Below are 12,413 nucleotides of genomic sequence, written 5' to 3' on the forward strand. Positions count from 1 at the left end.
ATGATCTGGCTTAGGTCAGCAACTCTGCAACAGTGTCTTCTTACGAATAACAAGTCTTCTGGGTACATGTGCCAATTCTGACCCCTAAAAGATGCAGCATGAGAGATGACAAGGGTTACACCAATAAGCCACTACTAAGACAAAAAAACTGAAAAGGTATGTTTGTACTACCTAAAGAGCAATACTAAAAATATCTCTCAAGTTGGAAGAGTAAGAAATTGTAGAACAAATCACAGATAGAAGGGAAAGGGTTTCAGTGTATTAGATCTGAAATTGAACCCTTGGGGGTTGCTAGTTGTGCCTCTGACGAGCCCAAAGCAGTTACCAGAGCACTGTGCAGATGCAAGTAAATAAACACACACTCCATCTTTAAACATAAGGCAACAGAAACAGTTTAACATGGAAGAGGAGAGTAATTTGCTACTGGTCATATAAATGCCTATTATTAAGCTTCAAAAGCCAGAACACTAATAATAACCCTTGCATTCATTTCCATAGACCTCCCATTTTTAAAACTAGGAAAGTGAATGCCCACTTGCACTTTATGAGAAATGTTAAATGTTGCAGCATTTCATTAAAGCATCACTGACTGGACTAAGGCTGAGTTCTACTGTTTTTAGGTTCTGCTAGTATATGTTACTTGGTATAATAGAAAAGATAAAAGTTTCTGTATAAACACTACAGCATCTCAAGATGAAATGTAACAGAAATATACAGCCAGCAAAGAGGAGAATAAGCTACAATTTTATTTAGTCTTGTCTTTAGGCAGAATGACCTAGGAAAAAGTGAGATTGGAAGCTTTCAGAAAAGTACCTAGCAAAGAAAGTAAAACATAGCACCAACTTAATACATTCAATACAATGGACAAAAGAATGTTTACTCTAAAGCTAACTGAAATATGGCATTATTTTAATACAATTATATAGTTACATTACAGTTATGATGTATAGTGTACTGTTAATTCTAAAACACTAAGAAACTCTGTAAAGAAGTTCCAGTCCATTACACATCACTGGAGGACACTAAACTAGCCCAGGAGAGCTACTCCACCTGAGGTTCACTCAGCCTTGGTGAGGCGAATAGCCTTTCTTTATGCCTCTCACTTTTGAAGTATTCCATCTGCCATGTTTCTTGTGACAAGGGTGCACTCTTAAAATACACAAAAAAATAAAAATACAAAAAATAAGAGATGGGAAAATAAGTGTGTAAGCAGAAGCAATTTCTAGACTTCTTGTTCATATTAAATACAGAACAGTCACAATTTCTGTGTCTACAAATAGAGAGAAACAAAGAGATTCAATGTGGCTATTTGCATGCTGTGGGATCTCAACGACAGTGAAGATAAGACCTGGAGATAAGACAGGCAAAGAAAACAAACACCCTCGCTCTTGAGGAACCGGGTACAATGTTTAGGAGGTTATTATTCCCCCTACAATGGTGTAGTAAACTAAAAGGTCAAGCATTTTCACTCCCTACTAATAAAGTAAGAAAAGGCTAAGCCTAGCTCACCTCCAGTGCCCCTACTGGATTTCCAACAGTCTGTCCACATGAACAAAGTCCAAATAAAATAAATGAAAATCAATGTAGCAGAAACATTTCTGATTCAGAAACAGAAGAATAACAAAACTTGATGTTTGATTATTATGTTTGTTATAACTTGATGTTATTGTTATTGAAAGCCGATTCAGCTCCAAAGAGTTCTCCAGACAAATGATTCCTGTTTTACTTGGGAAGAAGCTTTAACCCACTAACTCAGGCTGCCATGTTTCACACAGAGTAAGAGGAAGCAAGCACGCTACCAGGAATTCCACATCACCAGTCATGTTTTCACGAGACAAAAACATTGAGATTTAATCTTCCGTCATTGGCAGCTGAATATCACCAGATGCATTTTCCATTCACAACAATGCATTTTACTGTTTAACTCAGCTTCTAGACAGAAACTGGTTACAAAACACAGTATAAACTATTAACAGGCAGAGTGCTATGCTATGCCAAATGTGAAAGTGCAGTGCTGTTGAAAATCAGGCCACCTGGGAAGATTTTCATTTTTAGGTCAACAAGAACATTGCTGTAGATGTTTTAAAATAATTAGTACCTTCATCTTACTGTATCTCCTGTTTCAACCCACCCCAATTCAATTAAGCATCAAGTCCAAGCCCTCTGCCCCCTCAGCTTTTCACACTCACATTGCACAGGTATACACAGTGTTTGCTGGAAAGAAAGAGCTGGGGAGGTGGCAGTCAGCCTCTTCTCCCAGGCAACTAGTAATAGAACACAAGGAAAGGACTTCAGCTGTGCCAGGGGAGGTTCAGGGTAGATATTAGGAAATACTTCTTCACTGGAATAGTGGTTAAGGATTGGGTTGTACTACCCAAGGAAGTGGTGGAGTCACCATTCCTGGAAGTGTTCAAAAATTGAGCACACATAGCACCTTACAATATGGATTTGGTCAAAGATTGGATTTGATGATTCTAGAGGTCTTTCTCAACCTCAATGACTCTGTGATTATATCAGCCACAGAAGGATGAAGTTAACCATACCCAGAGAGGGTAAGATGGAGATCACTGTTTCCTTACCTCTGCCTGGAGCATGTAGGCATATACACAAAAGGCTTTTCATGGATGTGCTCCCCACTAAAATCCCATGTACTTGCAATTTTCTAAAATTCAAAAAACTGGTGAACATTCAACACATCAACTAGCATTTAGACAACACTCTTAGCACTACCTGGCTGTTTTGTTAGTCGACACTATCATGTTCCTTGCTCATAACAACTAATTTCACTAATTGTTTAGAAAGCCTTGCACATCTGTTTTGATAAGATCAAGAAAGATACATACAAGCAACCACATCACACCCAGACCCAATGAATTACAGGTTCTCTACCAGGTTTATAAGGGCCATGATCAAGTCCTCCTTAGATTCCCCTCTTACCACACTCAGAATGCTGCTAAAGGCCACTTGATCCACAATGTCACACATTGCAGGCCTGGCCACACTCCAGAGTTGTTTCTGTGAATTAGACTACATAGGCCACAGAGTGGGATTTGCAGTGGCAAAACAGCAGCATCACAGTAGACAGATGAACAGCAAACATCCTTTGGTGATTAAGGCGACCATGACCAGTCAAAATGCCAAGCCAAAGAATTTGGGCATTCTCTTGTCTCAGGATGTTAGAATCTGTCCTTGAAGCAAGCAGCTGCCAGTTCCAAGTATAATCTGTCCTTGAAGCAAGCAGCTGCCAGTTCCAAGTATTACTGCCCTTTGCCTTTCTCCCTTTTGCCCACTTCAGCTGCCTGATAACACTCCTCCACCCAAAATTACCACACCAATGACTTGTAGCAGACTCAGCAGAAGTGGCTCTGTATCTGCATTTCAGTTTATATCCCACCAGGCCAGCTCACACCCCCTTCCAGCAGCCTCTGCTGCACACAGCTGAATTACAAGCACAACATCAGACAGACCTGGGGCAGAAAGCTTGGACAGAAAACCATCAGTGTGACTCCCTGAGCAGAAACTCTGCTCTGTAGGCACTAGCCAAGCACACACGTGGAAAGATGAGTGCCAGCATTCATGGGATGACAAACAGACTACAAGAGACAAACACCTGACCTCAGCTTCACAGCAAACTTGCTCTTTTCTCAGCTCTTTTCTCGCCAACACAAGAAAGGCATTTATATGAAATGTAAATAAAGCTGAGGTAGAGCAGAAAGACACTGGTGTTTGAAGATTCCTTAAATCACAAAGATGTGGCTTGATGCTTGGCACAAATATCTATATTGTCAATCACAGGTACCATTAATCACTTTCTGTTTACAAGTATTATTTAGTTTAGGTCCAAAGATTTATATTAAATATTCCCATTGTAATCAATGAGACTTGATTAACATGCTCCTAACATTTTACAAGACAAGACCAGGCAACAAGAAACCCATGAGGAACAAATCCATCAGTCTAACTAGAAATGGTCAGGTTTTTACATCAAGCACATTCCCAGCAATATACATAATCATGCTGGGAAAATTATTGGAAATGTCTCTTTATAAAGTACCCCATCATTTTCAAGTGTTTGGAAAAAGAACCCCAAATCAACAGAACCTCAAATCAACCCAGAGACACAACATTGTGAATGATAAGCATTAAATTACGTCATTACTTGAAAAAAGTAACTAGATAGAAGAGCTACTTTAAGGTAAAATTATTATTTTTGAGTTTCAGCTCAACATCTCTTTTTATAACTGACCCTGATTCATGCAAATTCCAGGTCATCACTGCTTCTCTATCATCTACCTCCCAACTGAGAAGCAAAGAAGCTGAAGAGTGGGGGCAGAAAGGAGTCTAGCAGTAATGCAATGCAAATCTTTTCCTATCTGAAACACTGTTAACAGAACCAAAATGCCAGGTTTCCATAGCAACCTGAACTGTGTCAACGCTTACACTGTATACTAAGCAACATTGAACAGTTTAATTGTAATACAAAATCCTGTAAATTTGTAATGTAAAAAATTAACACTGGAAACCTTCACTATTTATTTTTCAATTGCTTAACTTGAAAAATGTATTGCAGTCTGTTCAGTGTGACCTTGTATTACACCTACGCAGCTTTACAGGTGTTCCAATGCTGGCAGTGTAAGGTGCATCAAAATTACAGTGATCAACAACAAATCAAACTCTCTTTACACTGCATAGACTGAATCCTGTTTTTAAAAGCAGCAATATTTCTAATTATTTCCTTCTTCCTTGCAAAATCCCCTTTGGGCATTGTGTAACACAAGACAACTACTTAGTTGTCTTGTCCTTCTGAAACATCCTGAAAACCTCTATTATCTTACCTTTTTTCCTTCCTCCACCTCCAGATTCCTGTAAACACTACACACAGTTGCTGACCTTGTACCAAGTCACCCTGCACTATATGCAGTGCAGAAACTCCCCTCTCAAAAGGAATTCCCCTCGCTATACACCAGACCACATCACATGTACCTACTAATTAGGGAGCAACTCTTTGAAGAGCTGCTTCCTTCTTCAGAACCAGAAACAGAAAAGTTCTTTATAGTTTTGTGTGTTCTAACAATGTGTGCACAGTTAACTCTTTAAAATTATTCAGGTAAGTAAAGTTACCTATGTCTATGTAGACAGAAAAGATGGAACAATGTCTTGATTCATGCAAAAGTGTCATATGCCATCCTTCCTTCAGCATATCTAATTGGGCTTTTACTTGCTCAACTCTGCATGCATTCAATCAGTGAGATGGTTCAGGGCTTAACTGAACAACAAAAAAAAATAAAAATACACCTGAATTAAGATTGAGTACTGTTGGATAAAAAACAGTTGTGTAGAAGTTTTCTGGTAGCAGTAGCAGTATATATTCTACTTTCAGATTACTCAAGTGTTTTAAACATTCTTATAGAACTGACTAATTTTGAAAGTAAAATTCAAACTTCTTACACTGATAACATCAACAACATAACTCAGCATTCTGAAGCTAGATATCTCCTTTTACCAAACACCATGAAGTCAGAAAAATGACAAACAGCTTCAATTCCTCCAGTGTTGCATTTTCAGGAAAGCCATCCATCTCAGTGACATTAACCAGGTGCCACAACAGAGACTCTGAGCTCTCTACTCTCGTACCAAGTGCACTCAGAGGGACTTCTCACACAGGTTATCCTTGTGACATGTAAGCAAACATAGGGCCCAAAGATGAAAGCTGCCAAATTTCTGTTCACCACAGGTTATACCTGACATAGCTGCTCACATTTCAAACAAAACTTTGTATTTGCTTGTTTACAGCTACATCAGTGTAATTGCTTGCCTCTTCTCAAGTTGAAGCCAGCCAAATTAGTAAATGCATTAACAAGTTTTAGATTTGGCCTTGCTTTTTTCCATGTTAAAGCACTTATTTTTGAGGGGCCGTAGTCCTTCCATTTTTGGTGTTAAAATTTGTCTTTGAAAATCTATTAAAACTGGGCAGAGACCTACACTTTAAAAATAATACAAAAATCAGTTTGCACCTACCCTAAAAGGTAGTGGTTAAAAAAGACTGACACATTACCTGTGAAAAGGGTATTACCTCAGAGCTAGATTCATAGAATCAAGAACCATTTAGGTTGAAAAAGACCTTTAAGGTCATCAAGTTTAACCATAAACCTACTCATGTTCTTGCCAATAATTATGACAGGACCAAGGATTAAAACTCATACGTCTAATCCCAAACATACGGCCAGGCTAACCTCTTGAACAGGTCTAGCTTCCACAAGTCAAAATTACTTTTCTGAGATATCTGCATGCTGGACTTAGGGAAGTAAAAAGAAGGGGCAAAAAATAAGTGAAAAGAAGCAGGAAGAGAGATATGTTTCAAGGCCAGATGAAATAAATTCCTATTTATAATGGGATTCTGTCATCCTGGAGCCTTTCAGTGAAAAAATCATTCACAGGTCTCACATCACAGAATTCACAAAAAACAGTATGTGGCATTAAGAAGAAACCAAAACTTGAACAACAGATGTAAAACACAGTACTGTAGAACTTTTTACTTTAATTGCAATATAATGCTGACAGTAAAGCAGTTAAGATTTGAAAACTCTACTCAGTGAAGTCCTGATTCCAGTTACAGCCACACAAGTCTGCTTCTTTACAAAGCTTCTAGATTAAAAAAAACAAACAAACAAAACTCAACCAAACCAAAGCAAACAAACAAAAAAGAAAATAAAAACCACAAAAACCCAAACAAAGAAAACAACAACAACAAAAAACCATAATCAGAGGAGAAACTTTTAAAGGACTGTTACCATTTACTAAGGGATGGCAGGTTTTCCCAAGAAATGCATTTTGTAACTTGAAGTCTTTACATCCCAAACTCTACACTGGTCCAAAACAAAATGAACATGTCACAGCTACCAAGTAAAAATAAATACATGTCTCCTGAGAAGCACCTCAAAAATCAGGTGCTACAAGCAGCTCCTTCAGCTGCACCACCTTTCCTTTTGCAAACCTCCTTGGCTTTCTGCTTGCATTTGCACACACCACCCACAGCACCCTTCAGTCATGGCTCATTTCTAATGGAGCAGGTGCCACTCTGCAAGGAGCAGCACCGCTCTGCTCTGCCAGGTCTGAGCCTACATCTGCTCCCTGGAGGAAAACAAGGAAATGAACGCACCTGCCTTGCTCGTCCCATAAACACAACTTGAATTGTGTTCCTAGTTGAGCAGAAGGGCTAGGGACTGCTGTCCTGGATGCAGTGTTATCCCACAGCTCAGCACCCACGGAGGCCAGGAGAATCCTCCAACACATGCCAGTGTGTAAGGTCTGGTTCATCCCTAGGGTTCACCTTCCTCGCTCTTTCCAACCTCCCTGTAGAAGATTCATTATCTCTTGGTTTTGCTGTACCATTTTGATTTCAAGATCAGTCTCTAGTCCCCTACCCTAAAATCTGCCTATTATATTCCAGGCTCAGCCTGGGACTAGGAACCACCAGAGCAGGGCTTAGAAAAGGACACAAGTTGTTGACAAAACACTGAAACTTCCTCCTCACACAATAGGTCAGGTGCACAGTGTCAACAGTGCAGGAGAAAAGAAAACTAACCTTCATCTTCTTAATCTCTTTTCATGACAACCAGTGTGTTACTTGTACTAACAGAAATGATGCACTACAAACAGAATCCAGTTTTCAAAACAAACAACGCACAAATGAAAAATCTGTCCACAGAGGGATCAGTTAGCAGCAGAGACCCTTTTTAAGGAATTTAGAATTCCAGATAGAAGGAAACAAATGGACATTTGATGAGGTGTGACATGAGCGATCACATTAGCACAAGCCCAACAAAGGAGATTTTCCTTTCCATTCTGTAAGCATGACTGTAGTAGGACACAAATGCAGATGTCACAGAAGTTCTTGCCTAGCCTCTGCACACTGATGTGACACTACCCTCTATTCACCCCAACTAAAAGGCACACCTAACCAACACTGCCCACCACCATACACTAGAAAAAGACCCAATACCACAGAACAAAACCAAATTACCTGTAAATCAAATGAAATTTCTTCAGTCGATACCTAACCATGAGGACTGGAGAACAACTCATGGCACTGGCAGAAAGCCACCCCTGTCACTCCTTTGTGGTTCTCAATTTGTTTCCTAACTGGCCTGATGATGACCCAGGCTGCTTGTGACTTGACCCCCATATTTGGGTGGCAAAAGAACTCTCATGCTCATCAGCTGTTAATCATTTGGGCCAGATCTGCACAAGCGACTGGCTCACAGCAGGCAAAGTCCATCTGTCACCAAATACTTGGCCACATTTCAGCACACTGTTCTGTAACAAAGTAAAAGTTTCATCTCCTTGGTTCTTCGCCTATTGTCACCAAGATATTACTGCTTACATGACACAACTACCACACAATACCTGCATTTCAGAAGTTTTCAGAGTTGGGACAGAAGGTACAGACCAGATTATATATCACGGATTACCACAGCTCCTACCTTTAGGAGTCTTCAGCAGCTTCACTACAAAAGGCCTGATCAGCAACCAGGATGGAAAAAGGGACTACAAAATGTCAAACACTGCTTATATAAGAGAAGAATTTATTTTTAATATAAATTCTAAATATCATGCAAAAATCTTCATGTGTAAAATTATTATACACTTCAATGCTTCCCTGAATTGTCTGAACCTTTGTGAGAAAGCATGAAAGAAGAAGTCAAGACACTCTCTGGTCTACAAAGTTTTGTTGAGTTTGCTGCAGCTACCAAAAATCTGCATACAGATTAAACCCAGCTTTATCACAAGTACTCATGCCTTTGGTATCACTACAGCTGCTTAAAAAGCATTCTAAAAATGATACTTGAGAGTAAAATAAAGCCCTTGCCACCAGACTGGGGCACTGCTTAACCATGAGACAGTTAACTACAGCAGAAGCCCACTGACACAGCACAGAAGCAGTGCCAAGCCACTGACAACATCAAGTTATTCCACACAGCATCTCCTCCAAAGTAACAACCTAGGCAGACCCAAGGATTTTCTGCAATCACAGCATCACCTGATCTGGCAGAAAGCCATGCACACCTCTTCCCCTCTGAATCAAAATGGCAGTGATGCTTTGTGAATATTCATACTTCTTTTTTATCCACTGCATTACCTTAGAATACTTAAAAAGAAAACAAACTGACAGATGGCATGTGGGGCAGAAAGCAGAAAAAAACAGACTGGAGTAACAGCAGACAGAGAGAGTGCTGCTAGAAAAGGTTAAATTTATTTGAAAAAAAAATGAGTCAGGGAATATATTACCTTTTCTTAAGATAAGGTTGAGTTCAAGGAAGCAACAGCTCTCACTGTGAACTTCTCTAAAACAAAGCTGTGATTTCCTCTATCTGGTGCACTGGAACCAATCCTTGCCTGCAGTATCCTAGATTCTGAGGAAATGGCCCTCAGTTCTCTTCAGAAGCTATGAGAAGATCCCAAAATCAGTCACTAATGGATGAGAATAAGAAAATTTCCTTTCTAGAAATAGTTCTAACAAAAAGCTTTTAAATCCTAAAGTGAACATAAAATGAAACATAAACAGTACTATTTTGACACTGTGACCAAAAGATAAACACATATCCTGCCTGTATAAACAAGTATAATTTCCCTGCTAAGCCTGTATGCTTTCTGCTCCTGTAAATCAGCTTCATACGACCATTGCTTAAACATGGGTACTCATACAACCCACATTTCAAGTAGGATGTTGAAAAAGCCCCTTGAAAAACAAACAGAGTAGCCATAAGAAAAGCAGAAACATGGAAGAAATGGCACCTTGGTGGGCTTTACACACAGCATACCAAAGAGAAGGCCAAATGCTTAATTGCAGCTCAGGAGTACTACAGGGCACAGAATGACTGAGCAGGAACAGCCTCACTGAGCTCTGACAGGGGCACTGGACCACACAGCACCAGGAATCTGAGGCATGCAACTGAAAGCACAGTCCACCTCTTATGACAAACAGCAATCAGAAAGGCTTACTGAGATTATGATGAGTACTCAACACATTGACAAATTCAAGTCTAATCCAGAAGTCTTCTCAAAGGCTCGAACCTTTGTGGTTCCATGACAAGTCATCAATTCTCAGGTAAGTACAGGAAGGTCAGGAGGACGCTATAGGGCACTGAGCTGAAATATTGGTACCCTTTCTCCCAGCTGGGTCAGAGACTGGGAGCGGCGCAGGTGCAAGAGCAAAGCACTGCGCCTGGTTGTGGGCACTTAGTACAACCTTCTGCACAGACACTGCAGATACACAGCCACAGTCCCATGCAAGGCTGCAGGGTGCTGCCCACCCCAAAACTGAGCAAACAGTTCCCAACACACATACAACTTCCAGCACCAGCACAACCACTCACACCCACCTGACATTTTGACCAGGAACAAAGACATACAGATTTCCACCTACAACAGAAGGGTTTGCAAGGAAAAGCAGGGAGAAAAAGAAAATACTCCTCTGTATGTGTTGAATATATCAATCTGAAACATTTTGTTTGAGGAGGGAAATATAATTCCTCTAGTCTGCTGTGAATTTTGTCACTAACTCATAAATCTGGCTAGGGAAAAATGACAACGGAATAAGATTTTTAAAAGGAAAACAAGGAGGAGAAGAAGAACTGAAGACTTGTTTCTCCTACTCTGCTTTCTTTCCTAGTCAAAGGAGGTCACTCGAGTGAGCACGCTTACTGCTGACTTCAGTCATCAAATGCAGCATTACATTTTGTTTTTTTGGGAAAGCAATCTTAACCCCCAGGACAAACTCAGCGCAGAAGTGGCAGCAACATGACTTGGACATCTCCTGCCATGAGGGTGCAGATCCCTCACAAGAGGGAGTGAGAAGCCATCAACTTTGTGGCAGGCAGCCACCTCCACCATCAGTAACTCCACCAGCACCACCTCACTAAAACAAAAGTTACACCTATAAAGCCTTTGACTATTTTGGCTTATTGATCATGACAAAGAAAAGGTTTATCAGTCAGCTGCTTTTTGGGTGATGACACTGAATTTTTTGTGCCAGATGAGCCAAGGACCACGACTGCCTGCTGCTGAACTGGGTACCCACTGAGACACAGAGGGCACAAGGCAGGTGCTGGACAGAGAGCTTTACCACTTTTCTCAGCATTGGTCATGTTCCAACTTTCCTTTCACGCCTGCTGGATAGCAAAGGGAAATTGAGTCCCTTTGTCCTTCATTTCCATAATTATTGTTTGTGAGCAGCTCCAGCTGCCTAGAACAGCAATTTCTGGTGTCAGATCCCGCTGCAGAGGCTCACACTATGTTCTCACCTTTGAAACACTCACCCAAAAGGGTGACTGCAGACTCACTCTGGCTGCAGTAACTAGCCACAGGATCACCACAATTTCTTTAATTACCTTTCTGAAGACACGTTATCCTCCCATCCAAATCACTCTCAAGGGAATTCACTTCTGTTTGAATAGCAGGGCTTATTCATTAACACTTAAAAGAGATTTGCCAGCTGTCCCCTGAAGTCAGGACCATAAGGTAGCCAAATATCTACTAGAGTCAGCCTCCAACCAATTTCAACCTTCTCTTTCAAAATCATGGATACACAAAGCAACAAAGCCATATTCCTAACAAGACAAGGACTGTTCCAATCAATTCTAACTCACTTCATCTCCAAAGGGAATCACTTATCATTTCAGCAGCAGATGTGATGCGTCCAAATGTGAGCATGGCTACTGCTGCAGTAAGAACAGGGCATTGGGCAAAGCCAAGGAATGAAATCCAGAGACTGCCTCATAAACAACTTGGACAAATCAGGTATTCCAGTAGTGTTTATTTCCCATAACATAATATGCAACAAGGAAAAAAAAAAAACAAAGCAAAAGACACAGAATTTCCCTCCGAGCCCAAGATTTTGATCCACTACTTTAAAAAAGGCAAAAAAACCCCAAAAAACCCCCAAACAAACAAACAAACAAAAACAAAAAAACCCAAAACAAAACAAAAAAAAAACAGAAAGCTATCAGACAGCATTTTGCCTACAGGCATGTACTTCAATACAACTCTTCAAAGGATCAACATTACTTGACTACTTAGGTGCTTAAAAGATTTTGCGTACCTTTATGGACATTCTCCAGGTAAAAAGATGAAAGAGAAGGCAGTCTAAAAAGCACTGCAACTTACATATTTTTTATCATGGTTTACATTTAAAAATATATTCCTGATAAAGTAATTTTCATTCAGAAAGTATATATTCACGCATACTTATACATATATTCTTGTCATTTTCTACCGCCCTCTCCATTAATTTTCTGAAAGTCTGTGTGTGTACACATAAGTGTCAGATGGAACAATATCAGGAAATTATTATTTCCATACTGTGTAAACACTGGCTGATACAATAGGCTGGCAGAGTTCATCAACACACATTT

General features: G+C 40.1%; 1 protein-coding gene across 4 annotated transcripts in view; it reads right to left on the bottom strand.

The window, feature by feature from the left end:
- NCOA7 (nuclear receptor coactivator 7) overlaps positions 1–12,413 on the bottom strand; it is an 83,079-nt gene that overhangs the window by 65,286 nt on the left and 5,380 nt on the right. The gene's annotated exons all lie outside the window — the stretch shown is intronic.

This window comes from Ammospiza nelsoni, chromosome 3 (assembly GCF_027579445.1).
Source record: "Ammospiza nelsoni isolate bAmmNel1 chromosome 3, bAmmNel1.pri, whole genome shotgun sequence".
Classification (NCBI taxonomy): Eukaryota; Metazoa; Chordata; class Aves; order Passeriformes; family Passerellidae; genus Ammospiza; species Ammospiza nelsoni.